The sequence below is a fragment of the Salmo salar genome, chromosome 25, assembly GCF_965601325.2.
Source record: "Salmo salar chromosome 25, fSalSal1, whole genome shotgun sequence".
Lineage (NCBI taxonomy): Eukaryota > Metazoa > Chordata > Actinopteri > Salmoniformes > Salmonidae > Salmo > Salmo salar.
The window spans coordinates 40,340,089-40,352,791 of record NC_138315.1 but is presented as its reverse complement, the minus strand read 5'-3'; the positions used below and the strand labels follow the sequence as shown (position 1 = coordinate 40,352,791).

The 12,703-nt window shown below is 51.1% G+C and overlaps 1 protein-coding gene across 2 annotated transcripts in view; it reads right to left on the bottom strand.

Moving 5' to 3' along the window:
* Nucleotides 1-12,703, bottom strand: part of LOC106586740 (translesion synthesis protein REV1) — a 79,360-nt gene that overhangs the window by 38,817 nt on the left and 27,840 nt on the right. The gene's annotated exons all lie outside the window — the stretch shown is intronic.

The following is a 12,703-nucleotide window of genomic DNA, read 5'->3' as shown; positions in this document are numbered from 1 at the left end:
CTCTCATCATGTCCGACGCATACAGAGTCCTCTCATCATGTCCGACGCATACAGAGTCCTCTCATCATGTCCGACGCATACAGAGTCCTCTCATCATGTCCGGCGCATACAGAGTCCTCTCATCATGTCCGACGCATACAGAGTCCTCTCATCATGTCCGGCGCATACAGAGTCCTCTGATCATGTCCGACGCATACAGAGTCCTCTCATCATGTCCGACGCATACAGAGTCCTCTCATCATGTCCGACGCATACAGAGTCCTCTCATCATGTCCGACGCATACAGAGTCCTCTCATCATGTCCGACACATACAGAGTCCTCTCATCATGTCCGACACATACAGAGTCCTCTCATCATGTCCGACATATAGAGCACGTCCTCTCATCATGTCCGACGCATACAGAGTCCTCTCATCATGTCCGACACATACAGAGTCCTCTCATCATGTCCGACACATACAGAGTCCTCTCATCATGTCCGACGCATAGAGCACGTCCTCTCATCATGTCCGACACATACAGAGTCCTCTCATCATGTCCGACACATACAGAGTCCTCTCATCATGTCCGACACATACAGAGTCCTCTCATCATGTCCGACACATACAGAGTCCTCTCATCATGTCCGACACATACAGAGTCCTCTCATCATGTCCGACACATAGAGGACGTCCTCTCATCATGTCCGACGCATACAGAGTCCTCTCATCATGTCCGACACATACAGAGTCCTCTCATCATGTCCGACGCATACAGAGTCCTCTCATCATGTCCGACGCATACAGAGTCCTCTCATCATGTCCGACGCATACAGAGTGCTCTCATCATGTCCGACGCATACAGAGTCCTCTCATCATGTCCGACGCATACAGAGTCCTCTCATCATGTCCGACACATAGAGCACGTCCTCTCATCATGTCCGACACATACAGAGTCCTCTCATCATGTCCGACACATAGAGTCCTCTCATCATGTCCGACACATACAGAGTCCTCTCATCATGTCCGACACATTCAGAGTCCTCTCATCATGTCCGACGCATACAGAGTCCTCTCATCATGTCCGACGCATACAGAGTCCTCTCATCATGTCCGACGCATAGAGCATGTCCTCTCATCATGTCCGACACATACAGAGTCCTCTCATCATGTCCGACGCATACAGAGTCCTCTCATCATGTCCGACGCATAGAGCACGTCCTCTCATCATGTCCGACGCATACAGAGTCCTCTCATCATGTCCGACGCATACAGAGTCCTCTCATCATGTCCGACGCATACAGAGTCCTCTCATCATGTCCGACGCATACAGAGTCCTCTCATCATGTCCGACGCATACAGAGTCCTCTCATCATGTCCGACGCATACAGAGTCCTCTCATCATGTCCGACGCATACAGAGTCCTCTCATCATGTCCGACGCATACAGAGTCCTCTCATCATGTCCGACGCATACAGAGTCCTCTCATCATGTCCGACGCATACAGAGTCCTCTCATCATGTCCGACGCATACAGAGTCCTCTCATCATGTCCGACGCATACAGAGTCCTCTCATCATGTCCGACGCATACAGAGTCCTCTCATCATGTCCGACGCATACAGAGTCCTCTCATCATGTCCGACGCATACAGAGTCCTCTCATCATGTCCGACGCATACAGAGTCCTCTCATCATGTCCGACACATAGAGGACGTCCTCTCATCATGTCCGACGCATACAGAGTCCTCTCATCATGTCCGACACATACAGAGTCCTCTCATCATGTCCGACACATACAGAGTCCTCTCATCATGTCCGACGCATACAGAGTCCTCTCCTCATGTCCGACGCATACAGAGTGCTCTCATCATGTCCGACGCATACAGAGTCCTCTCATCATGTCCGACGCATACAGAGTCCTCTCATCATGTCCGACACATAGAGCACGTCCTCTCATCATGTCCGACACATACAGAGTCCTCTCATCATGTCCGACACATAGAGTCCTCTCATCATGTCCGACACATACAGAGTCCTCTCATCATGTCCGACACATACAGAGTCCTCTCATCATGTCCGACGCATAGAGCACGTCCTCTCATCATGTCCGACGCATACAGAGTCCTCTCATCATGTCCGACGCATACAGAGTCCTCTCATCATGTCCGACGCATACAGAGTCCTCTCATCATGTCCGACGCATACAGAGTCCTCTCATCATGTCCGACGCATACAGAGTCCTCTCATCATGTCCGACGCATACAGAGTCCTCTCATCATGTCCGACGCATACAGAGTCCTCTCATCATGTCCGACGCATACAGAGTCCTCTCATCATGTCCGACGCATACAGAGTCCTCTCATCATGTCCGACGCATACAGAGTCCTCTCATCATGTCCGACGCATACAGAGTCCTCTCATCATGTCCGACGCATACAGAGTCCTCTCATCATGTCCGACGCATACAGAGTCCTCTCATCATGTCCGACGCATACAGAGTCCTCTCATCATGTCCGACGCATACAGAGTCCTCTCATCATGTCCGACGCATACAGAGTCCTCTCATCATGTCCGACGCATACAGAGTCCTCTCATCATGTCCGACGCATACAGAGTCCTCTCATCATGTCCGACGCATACAGAGTCCTCTCATCATGTCCGACGCATACAGAGTCCTCTCATCATGTCCGACGCATACAGAGTCCTCTCATCATGTCCGACGCATACAGAGTCCTCTCATCATGTCCGACGCATACAGAGTCCTCTCATCATGTCCGACGCATACAGAGTCCTCTCATCATGTCCGACGCATACAGAGTCCTCTCATCATGTCCGACGCATACAGAGTCCTCTCATCATGTCCGACGCATACAGCAGTCCTCTCATCATGTCCGACGCATACAGAGTCCTCTCATCATGTCCGACGCATACAAGTCCTCTCATCATGTCCGACGCATACAGAGTCCTCTCATCATGTCCGACGCATACAGAGTCCTCTCATCATGTCCGACGCATACAGAGTCCTCTCATCATGTCCGACGCATACAGAGTCCTCTCATCATGTCCGACGCATACAGAGTCCTCTCATCATGTCCGACGCATACAGAGTCCTCTCATCATGTCCGACGCATACAGAGTCCTCTCATCATGTCCGACGCATACAGAGTCCTCTCATCATGTCCGACGCATACAGAGTCCTCTCATCATGTCCGACGCATACAGAGTCCTCTCATCATGTCCGACGCATACAGAGTCCTCTCATCATGTCCGACGCATACAGAGTCCTCTCATCATGTCCGACGCATACAGAGTCCTCTCATCATGTCCGACGCATACAGAGTCCTCTCATCATGTCCGACGCATACAGAGTCCTCTCATCATGTCCGACGCATACAGAGTCCTCTCATCATGTCCGACGCATACAGAGTCCTCTCATCATGTCCGACGCATACAGAGTCCTCTCATCATGTCCGACGCATACAGAGTCCTCTCATCATGTCCGACGCATACGGAGTCCTCTCATCATGTCCGACGCATACGGAGTCCTCTCATCATGTCCGACGCATACGGAGTCCTCTCATCATGTCCGACGCATACGGAGTCCTCTCATCATGTCCGACGCATACGGAGTCCTCTCATCATGTCCGACGCATACGGAGTCCTCTCATCATGTCCGACGCATACAGAGTCCTCTCATCATGTCCGACGCATACAGAGTCCTCTCATCATGTCCGACGCATACAGAGTCCTCTCATCATGTCCGACGCATACAGAGTCCTCTCCTCATGTCCGACGCATACAGAGTCCTCTCATCATGTCCGACGCATACAGAGTCCTCTCATCATGTCCGACGCATACAGAGTCCTCTCATCATGTCCGACGCATACAGAGTCCTCTCATCATGTCCGACGCATACAGAGTCCTCTCATCATGTCCGACGCATACAGAGTCCTCTCATCATGTCCGACGCATACAGAGTCCTCTCATCATGTCCGACACATACAGAGTCCTCTCATCATGTCCGACGCATAGAGCACGTCCTCTCATCATGTCCGACGCATACAGAGTCCTCTCATCATGTCCGACGCATACACAGTCCTCTCATCATGTCCGACGCATACACAGTCCTCTCATCATGTCCGACGCATACAGAGTCCTCTCATCATGTCCGACGCATACAGAGTCCTCTCATCATGTCCGACATATACAGAGTTCTCTCATCATGTCCGACGCATACCATACATAGTCCTCTCATCATGTCCGACGCATACAGAGTCCTCTCATCATGTCCGACGCATACAGAGTCCTCTCATCATGTCCGACACATACAGAGTCCTCTCATCATGTCCGACGCATACAGAGTCCTCTCATCATGTCCGACGCATACAGAGTCCTCTCATCATGTCCGACGCATACAGAGTCCTCTCATCATGTCCGACGCATACAGAGTCCTCTCATCATGTCCGACACATACAGAGTCCTCTCATCATGTCCGACACATACAGAGTCCTCTCATCATGTCCGACACATACAGAGTCCTCTCATCATGTCCGACGCATACAGAGTCCTCTCATCATGTCCGACGCATACAGAGTCCTCTCATCATGTCCGACGCATACAGAGTCCTCTCATCATGTCCGACGCATACAGAGTCCTCTCATCATGTCCGACGCATACAGAGTCCTCTCATCATGTCCGACGCATACCGAGTCCTCTCATCATTTCCGACGCATACGGAGTCCTCTCATCATGTCCGACACATACGGAGTCCTCTCATCATGTCCGACGCATACGGAGTCCTCTCATCATGTCCGACGCATACGGAGTCCTCTCATCATGTCCGACACATACAGAGTCCTCTCATCATGTCCGACACATACAGAGTCCTCTCATCATGTCCGACACATACAGAGTCCTCTCATCATGTCCGACGCATACAGAGTCCTCTCATCATGTCCGACGCATACAGAGTCCTCTCATCATGTCCGACGCATACAGAGTCCTCTCATCATGTCCGACGCATACAGAGTCCTCTCATCATGTCCGACGCATACAGAGTCCTCTCATCATGTCTGACACATACAGAGTCCTCTCATCATGTCCGACGCATAGAGCACGTCCTCTCATCATGTCCGACACATACAGAGTCCTCTCATCATGTCCGACACATACAGTCCTCTCATCATGTCCGACACATACAGTCCTCTCATCATGTCCGACACATACAGAGTCCTCTCATCATGTCCGACGCATACAGAGTCCTCTCATCATGTCCGACGCATACAGAGTCCTCTCATCATGTCCGACGCATACAGAGTCCTCTCATCATGTCCGACATATACAGAGTCCTCTCATCATGTCCGACGCATACAGAGTCCTCTCATCATGTCCGACGCATACAGAGTCCTCTCATCATGTCCGACGCATACAGAGTCCTCTCATCATGTCCGACGCATACAGAGTCCTCTCATCATGTCCGACGCATACAGAGTCCTCTCATCATGTCCGACGCATACAGAGTCTTCTCATCATGTCCGACACATACAGAGTCCTCTCATCATGTCCGACGCATACAGAGTCCTCTCATCATGTCCGACACATAGAGCACGTCCTCTCATCATGTCCGACACATACAGAGTCCTCTCATCATGTCCGACACATACAGAGTCCTCTCATCATGTCCGACGCATACAGAGTCCTCTCATCATGTCCGACGCATACAGAGTCCTCTCATCATGTCCGACGCATACAGAGTCCTCTCATCATGTCCGACACATACAGAGTCCTCTCATCATGTCCGACGCATACAGAGTCCTCTCATCATGTCCGACGCATAGAGCACGTCCTCTCATCATGTCCGACACATACAGAGTCCTCTCATCATGTCCGACGCATACAGAGTCCTCTCATCATGTCCGACACATACGGAGTCCTCTCATCATGTCCGACGCATACAGAGTCCTCTCATCATGTCCGACACATAGAGCACGTCCTCTCATCATGTCCGACACATACAGAGTCCTCTCATCATGTCCGACACATACAGAGTCCTCTCATCATGTCCGACGCATACAGAGTCCTCTCATCATGTCCGACGCATACAGAGTCTTCTCATCATGTCCGACACATACAGAGTCCTCTCATCATGTCCGACGCATACAGAGTCCTCTCATCATGTCCGACACATAGAGCACGTCCTCTCATCATGTCCGACACATACAGAGTCCTCTCATCATGTCCGACACATACAGAGTCCTCTCATCATGTCCGACGCATACAGAGTCCTCTCATCATGTCCGACGCATACAGAGTCCTCTCATCATGTCCGACGCATACAGAGTCCTCTCATCATGTCCGACACATACAGAGTCCTCTCATCATGTCCGACGCATACAGAGTCCTCTCATCATGTCCGACGCATAGAGCACGTCCTCTCATCATGTCCGACACATACAGAGTCCTCTCATCATGTCCGACGCATACAGAGTCCTCTCATCATGTCCGACACATACGGAGTCCTCTCATCATGTCCGACGCATACAGAGTCCTCTCATCATGTCCGACACATAGAGCACGTCCTCTCATCATGTCCGACACATACAGAGTCCTCTCATCATGTCCGACACATACAGAGTCCTCTCATCATGTCCGACACATACAGAGTCCTCTCATCATGTCCGACACATACAGAGTCCTCTCATCATGTCCGACGCATAGAGCATGTCCTCTCATCATGTCCGACGCATAGAGCATGTCCTCTCATCATGTCCGACACATACAGAGTCCTCTCATCATGTCCGACGCATACAGAGTCCTCTCATCATGTCCGACGCATAGAGCACGTCCTCTCATCATGTCCGACACATACAGAGTCCTCTCATCATGTCCGACGCATACAGAGTCCTCTCATCATGTCCGACACATACAGAGTCCTCTCATCATGTCCGACGCATACAGAGTCCTCTCATCATGTCCGACGCATACAGAGTCCTCTCATCATGTCCGACGCATACAGAGTCCTCTCATCATGTCCGACACATACAGAGTCCTCTCATCATGTCCGACACATACAGAGTCCTCTCATCATGTCCGACACATACAGAGTCCTCTCATCATGTCCGACACATACAGAGTCCTCTCATCATGTCCGACACATACAGAGTCCACTCATCATGTCCGACGCATAGAGCACGTCCTCTCATCATGTCCGACGCATACAGAGTCCTCTCATCATGTCCGACGCATACAGAGTCCTCTCATCATGTCCGACGCATACAGAGTCCTCTCATCATGTCCGACGCATACAGAGTCCTCTCATCATGTCCGACGCATACAGAGTCCTCTCATCATGTCCGACGCATACAGAGTCCTCTCATCATGTCCGACGCATACAGAGTCCTCTCATCATGTCCGACGCATACGGAGTCCTCTCATCATGTCCGACGCATACGGAGTCCACTCATCATGTCCGACGCATACGGAGTCCTCTCATCATGTCCGACGCATACGGAGTCCTCTCATCATGTCCGACACATACAGAGTCCTCTCATCATGTCTGACGCATACAGAGTCCTCTCATCATGTCCGACACATACAGAGTCCTCTCATCATGTCCGACACATACAGAGTCCTCTCATCATGTCCGACGCATACAGAGTCCTCTCCTCATGTCCGACGCATACAGAGTGCTCTCATCATGTCCGACGCATACAGAGTCCTCTCATCATGTCCGACGCATACAGAGTCCTCTCATCATGTCCGACACATAGAGCACGTCCTCTCATCATGTCCGACACATACAGAGTCCTCTCATCATGTCCGACACATAGAGTCCTCTCATCATGTCCGACACATACAGAGTCCTCTCATCATGTCCGACACATACAGAGTCCTCTCATCATGTCCGACGCATACAGAGTCCTCTCATCATGTCCGACGCATACAGAGTCCTCTCATCATGTCCGACGCATAGAGCATGTCCTCTCATCATGTCCGACACATACAGAGTCCTCTCATCATGTCCGACGGATACAGAGTCCTCTCATCATGTCCGACGCATAGAGCACGTCCTCTCATCATGTCCGACGCATACAGAGTCCTCTCATCATGTCCGACGCATACAGAGTCCTCTCATCATGTCCGACGCATACAGAGTCCTCTCATCATGTCCGACGCATACAGAGTCCTCTCATCATGTCCGACGCATACAGAGTCCTCTCATCATGTCCGACGCATACAGAGTCCTCTCATCATGTCCGACGCATACAGAGTCCTCTCATCATGTCCGACGCATACAGAGTCCTCTCATCATGTCCGACGCATACAGAGTCCTCTCATCATGTCCGACGCATACAGAGTCCTCTCATCATGTCCGACGCATACAGAGTCCTCTCATCATGTCCGACGCATACAGAGTCCTCTCATCATGTCCGACGCATACAGAGTCCTCTCATCATGTCCGACGCATACAGAGTCCTCTCATCATGTCCGACGCATACAGAGTCCTCTCATCATGTCCGACGCATACAGAGTCCTCTCATCATGTCCGACGCATACAGAGTCCTCTCATCATGTCCGACGCATACAGAGTCCTCTCATCATGTCCGACGCATACAGAGTCCTCTCATCATGTCCGACACATACAGAGTCCTCTCATCATGTCCGACGCATAGAGCACGTCCTCTCATCATGTCCGACGCATACAGAGTCCTCTCATCATGTCCGACGCATACACAGTCCTCTCATCATGTCCGACACATACAGAGTCCTCTCATCATGTCCGACGCATACAGAGTCCTCTCATCATGTCCGACGCATACAGAGTCCTCTCATCATGTCCGACGCATACAGAGTCCTCTCATCATGTCCGACGCATACAGAGTCCTCTCATCATGTCCGACGCATACAGAGTCCTCTCATCATGTCCGACGCATACGAGTCCTCTCATCATGTCCGACGCATACAGAGTCCTCTCATCATGTCCGACGCATACAGAGTCCTCTCATCATGTCCGAAGCATACAGAGTCCTCTCATCATGTCCGACGCATACAGAGTCCTCTCATCATGTCCGACGCATACAGAGTCCTCTCATCATGTCCGACGCATACAGAGTCCTCTCATCATGTCCGACGCATACAGAGTCCTCTCATCATGTCCGACGCATACAGAGTCCTCTCATCATGTCCGACGCATAGAGCACGTCCTCTCATCATGTCCGACGCATACAGAGTCCTCTCATCATGTCCGACGCATACAGAGTCCTCTCATCATGTCCGACGCATACAGAGTCCTCTCATCATGTCCGACGCATACAGAGTCCTCTCATCATGTCCGACGCATACAGAGTCCTCTCATCATGTCCGACGCATACAGAGTCCTCTCATCATGTCCGACGCATACAGAGTCCTCTCATCATGTCCGACGCATACAGAGTCCTCTCATCATGTCCGACGCATACAGAGTCCTCTCATCATGTCCGACGCATACAGAGTCCTCTCATCATGTCCGACGCATACGGAGTCCTCTCATCATGTCCGACGCATACGGAGTCCTCTCATCATGTCCGACGCATACGGAGTCCTCTCATCATGTCCGACGCATACGGAGTCCTCTCATCATGTCCGACGCATACGGAGTCCTCTCATCATGTCCGACGCATACGGAGTCCTCTCATCATGTCCGACGCATACAGAGTCCTCTCATCATGTCCGACGCATACAGAGTCCTCTCATCATGTCCGACATATACAGAGTTCTCTCATCATGTCCGACGCATACCATACATAGTCCTTTCATCATGTCCGACGCATACAGAGTCCTCTCATCATGTCCGACGCATACAGAGTCCTCTCATCATGTCCGACACATACAGAGTCCTCTCATCATGTCCGACGCATACAGAGTCCTCTCATCATGTCCGACGCATACAGAGTCCTCTCATCATGTCCGACGCATACAGAGTCCTCTCATCATGTCCGACGCATACAGAGTCCTCTCATCATGTCCGACACATACAGAGTCCTCTCATCATGTCCGACACATACAGAGTCCTCTCATCATGTCCGACACATACAGAGTCCTCTCATCATGTCCGACGCATACAGAGTCCTCTCATCATGTCCGACGCATACAGAGTCCTCTCATCATGTCCGACGCATACAGAGTCCTCTCATCATGTCCGACGCATACAGAGTCCTCTCATCATGTCCGACGCATACAGAGTCCTCTCATCATGTCCGACGCATACAGAGTCCTCTCATCATGTCCGACGCATACCGAGTCCTCTCATCATTTCCGACGCATACGGAGTCCTCTCATCATGTCCGACACATACGGAGTCCTCTCATCATGTCCGACGCATACGGAGTCCTCTCATCATGTCCGACGCATACGGAGTCCTCTCATCATGTCCGACACATACAGAGTCCTCTCATCATGTCCGACACATACAGAGTCCTCTCATCATGTCCGACACATACAGAGTCCTCTCATCATGTCCGACGCATACAGAGTCCTCTCATCATGTCCGACGCATACAGAGTCCTCTCATCATGTCCGACGCATACAGAGTCCTCTCATCATGTCCGACGCATACAGAGTCCTCTCATCATGTCCGACGCATACAGAGTCCTCTCATCATGTCTGACACATACAGAGTCCTCTCATCATGTCCGACGCATAGAGCACGTCCTCTCATCATGTCCGACACATACAGAGTCCTCTCATCATGTCCGACACATACAGTCCTCTCATCATGTCCGACACATACAGTCCTCTCATCATGTCCGACACATACAGAGTCCTCTCATCATGTCCGACGCATACAGAGTCCTCTCATCATGTCCGACGCATACAGAGTCCTCTCATCATGTCCGACGCATACAGAGTCCTCTCATCATGTCCGACATATACAGAGTCCTCTCATCATGTCCGACGCATACAGAGTCCTCTCATCATGTCCGACGCATACAGAGTCCTCTCATCATGTCCGACGCATACAGAGTCCTCTCATCATGTCCGACGCATACAGAGTCCTCTCATCATGTCCGACGCATACAGAGTCTTCTCATCATGTCCGACACATACAGAGTCCTCTCATCATGTCCGACGCATACAGAGTCCTCTCATCATGTCCGACACATAGAGCACGTCCTCTCATCATGTCCGACACATACAGAGTCCTCTCATCATGTCCGACACATACAGAGTCCTCTCATCATGTCCGACGCATACAGAGTCCTCTCATCATGTCCGACGCATACAGAGTCCTCTCATCATGTCCGACGCATACAGAGTCCTCTCATCATGTCCGACACATACAGAGTCCTCTCATCATGTCCGACACATACAGAGTCCTCTCATCATGTCCGACGCATACAGAGTCCTCTCATCATGTCCGACGCATAGAGCACGTCCTCTCATCATGTCCGACACATACAGAGTCCTCTCATCATGTCCGACGCATACAGAGTCCTCTCATCATGTCCGACACATACGGAGTCCTCTCATCATGTCCGACGCATACAGAGTCCTCTCATCATGTCCGACACATAGAGCACGTCCTCTCATCATGTCCGACACATACAGAGTCCTCTCATCATGTCCGACACATACAGAGTCCTCTCATCATGTCCGACGCATAGAGCATGTCCTCTCATCATGTCCGACGCATAGAGCATGTCCTCTCATCATGTCCGACACATACAGAGTCCTCTCATCATGTCCGACGCATACAGAGTCCTCTCATCATGTCCGACGCATAGAGCACGTCCTCTCATCATGTCCGACACATACAGAGTCCTCTCATCATGTCCGACGCATACAGAGTCCTCTCATCATGTCCGACACATACAGAGTCCTCTCATCATGTCCGACACATACAGAGTCCTCTCATCATGTCCGACGCATACAGAGTCCTCTCATCATGTCCGACGCATACAGAGTCCTCTCATCATGTCCGACACATACAGAGTCCTCTCATCATGTCCGACACATACAGAGTCCTCTCATCATGTCCGACACATACAGAGTCCTCTCATCATGTCCGACACATACAGAGTCCTCTCATCATGTCCGACACATACAGAGTCCACTCATCATGTCCGACGCATAGAGCACGTCCTCTCATCATGTCCGACGCATACAGAGTCCTCTCATCATGTCCGACGCATACAGAGTCCTCTCATCATGTCCGACGCATACAGAGTCCTCTCATCATGTCCGACGCATACAGAGTCCTCTCATCATGTCCGACGCATACAGAGTCCTCTCATCATGTCCGACGCATACAGAGTCCTCTCATCATGTCCGACGCATACAGAGTCCTCTCATCATGTCCGACGCATACGGAGTCCTCTCATCATGTCCGACGCATACGGAGTCCACTCATCATGTCCGACGCATACGGAGTCCTCTCATCATGTCCGACGCATACGGAGTCCTCTCATCATGTCCGACACATACAGAGTCCTCTCATCATGTCTGACGCATACAGAGTCCTCTCATCATGTCCGACGCATACAGAGTCCTCTCATCATGTCCGACGCATACAGAGTCCTCTCATCATGTCCGACGCATACAGAGTCCTCTCATCATGTCCGACGCATACAGAGTCCTCTCATCATGTCCGACGCATACAGAGTCCTCTCATCATGTCCGACGCATACAGAGTCCTCTCATCATGTCCGACATATACAGAGTCCTCTCATCATGTCCGACGCATACAG